At 38.5% G+C, this 2,570-nt stretch overlaps 1 protein-coding gene across 1 annotated transcript in view; it reads right to left on the minus strand.

Annotated features, from left to right (window-relative positions):
* ASAH2 (N-acylsphingosine amidohydrolase (non-lysosomal ceramidase) 2) overlaps positions 1 to 2,570 on the minus strand; it is a 66,917-nt gene that overhangs the window by 730 nt on the left and 63,617 nt on the right. The gene's annotated exons all lie outside the window — the stretch shown is intronic.

The following is a 2,570-nucleotide window of genomic DNA, read 5'->3' on the forward strand; positions in this document are numbered from 1 at the left end:
AATGCCCCAAAATAACTTTTAAAATAGTATTTATCAAACTGTCTGGAGCCTCTTTCCCCCAAAAGTAGAGCATCCAACACAATTAATATACAAGATGTGACTTGAAGATTACTGATTTTTAAATGCCTCCCCAGAATTTATATATCAAATTGAACATTTTCTCCTTCAGATTAGTCACCTTTTGACACTTACACATTCACCCCAAATACGATCACTAATTGTCAAGGCCCAGGTACAAGTAAAATGCGGGGCATATGAGTAAGTCTTAATAAATATTCTGTGATTGAATGGGTCCATGAATGAATGAGTGAGTGAGCAAGTGATAAAAGAACGATAAATGAATTTAGAACCTCCCTTTTAAGGACTGCCTTCCCAGCCAGTAACACTTTCATTTTAATATCTACACTAATGGCAAAGATTTGTGGTTTGGGGTGAACTGGATTAATGAAAACAGTCAAAAATCATTTAGAATAAGCCTTGGGAATAAGAGACACAATCCACTGGGATAAGGACACTTAGGAAAACACAAGGCATGATCAAAATATTACAAGTCTGACTTTCTCATAATTGGGCTCTGAAGGCAATTCCAGAAATGATTCCAGCATCAACAGCTCTGGACTAGGCATGTCAATTGCAGGGTGACTGATTAGAAAGGCTATGCTCATTTGAATGTAGGAAAACTGGCATGCTAATTTTCTATTTCTCTGATTAGGCTTATACATTTATGGCCAAGGTTTATATAATGTTTTATAAATGTGATTGGGAGCAAGGGCCTAGAACTTTATTCTAATCTTAAATCCACAAAACCTCATATTTCCCATCTGTATGATGAAGAATCAAACTAGATTCCTATAACCTCTTCTAGTGCTAACATTCAATAATTTTATAAATAAATATGTTAAACATTGTTCACATATCTTCAACAATTTTAACTAACATTTCAGAGGTTCTGTATTGAAGGAACTGTCCCTTAAACAACCCCAAGGCCTTAAGGGAAATCATGCTTTAAGCTGAAGACCACGAGGTACATGGCTGCCAGAGCAAGATAAATGAGACAATCTCTCTCTCTCTCTCTCTCTCTCTCTCTCTCTCTCTCTCTCTCTCTCACACACACACACACATCTCTGTCCCATTGGCGGTAAACTGTCTCTGTTCCCAAACAGGGAAGATTATAGAGGTCAACATGGTAATTCATGGTTCACATTCATGTGAAATCACTTATATAACATATACAGAGTAAAGCCACTCTTCAAATGATTTGTCAACTTTTCACTAAGTAGTTACAACTTCAAAAGCAGAGGAAGTGCCTTCAAATGAAAGTATGACAGCGGGCTCAAGGATGTCCTGCTTCCGATTGTGTCCGAAATATTTTATTCTGTAGATTCCAGGCTGGGCAGTGTCTGGAATATGCCATTCTATCGTCGTATTGCTCTGACCCAGTAATCCCTTGTGCCAATGAAAACTGTTGGTAGAAAACAAATGAGCAAAATCCAACTTTACTCTTAAAAATGTGTAATTAGAAAAATGCATAATTATTCATTTAATGAATATTCAGGAAGTACCTACAATGAGCAAGGCACTATTTGGATATTGAGGATACAGCATTGAACAAAATAGACATAAATTATCTATTTTCTAGAAGAGAAACTTAAAAAGAAACCACAGCTATTTGTAGAAATATCTTTACTTGTTCTACCTTTCTAACTACCTAAACTCTATCCATCCCAGGAATCCTTCCTGATACTCAGAACAGGATGTCTCCTGCTTTAGAACTGCTACAGCATCCTTTTAGCCCTTATCACACTCTGCGTCAACTGACACTTCTTTTCACATCTCATTTGTTAAAAATACACATTTAGGGAGGGGGGGGCAAGGGCAACATACGTAACCTAAACATCTGTACCCCCATAATATGCTAAAATAAAAAAAAAATGAGGAATAAAATCCTAGCTCTTCCACTTCCTAAAAAATAAATAAATAAATAAAAATACACATTTAGTGAGCATATGTGCCAGACTCTATTCTAGAAGTACTGCAGATACGGTAGTGAGCAAGAGAGACACGGTCCAAAGTTTCATGCAGCTTATGTTCTACTTGGGTGGAGATGGAAATAAAGGCCATAAACAAACCAATACATTTTAAAATTTTAAGAATGGCAAGTATAATGTAGAAAACAAGACAGAAGCCTCTCTAAGGAGATGTCATTTAAACCGAGTCTACAGAGACCTGGAGGAAGAACATTCTAGGAAGAAGGAACAGAGAACACAAAGTGTCCAAAGCAGGAACAAACTTGGTGTGGCCAAGAACAGGTCTGCTGGTACAGTGAACTGTGAAATAACGGTTGAGACGAGAGAAACACATGGGGTCAAATCATGTTGGCCCCTGCAGACCACAGAAGAGAGTTCAGATATTCTTTTTTTTTTTTTTGAGACAGAGTCTCACTCTGTCGCCAGGGCTGGAGTGCCGTGGCGTCAGCCTAGCTCACAGCAACCTCAAACTGCTGGGCTCAAGGGATCCTTCTGCCTCAGCCTCCCGACTAGCTGGGACTACAGGCATGCACCACCACGCCC

This window comes from Propithecus coquereli, unplaced genomic scaffold (genome assembly GCF_000956105.1).
Source record: "Propithecus coquereli isolate 6110/MARCELLA unplaced genomic scaffold, Pcoq_1.0 Scaffold63, whole genome shotgun sequence".
Taxonomy (NCBI): Eukaryota; Metazoa; Chordata; class Mammalia; order Primates; family Indriidae; genus Propithecus; species Propithecus coquereli.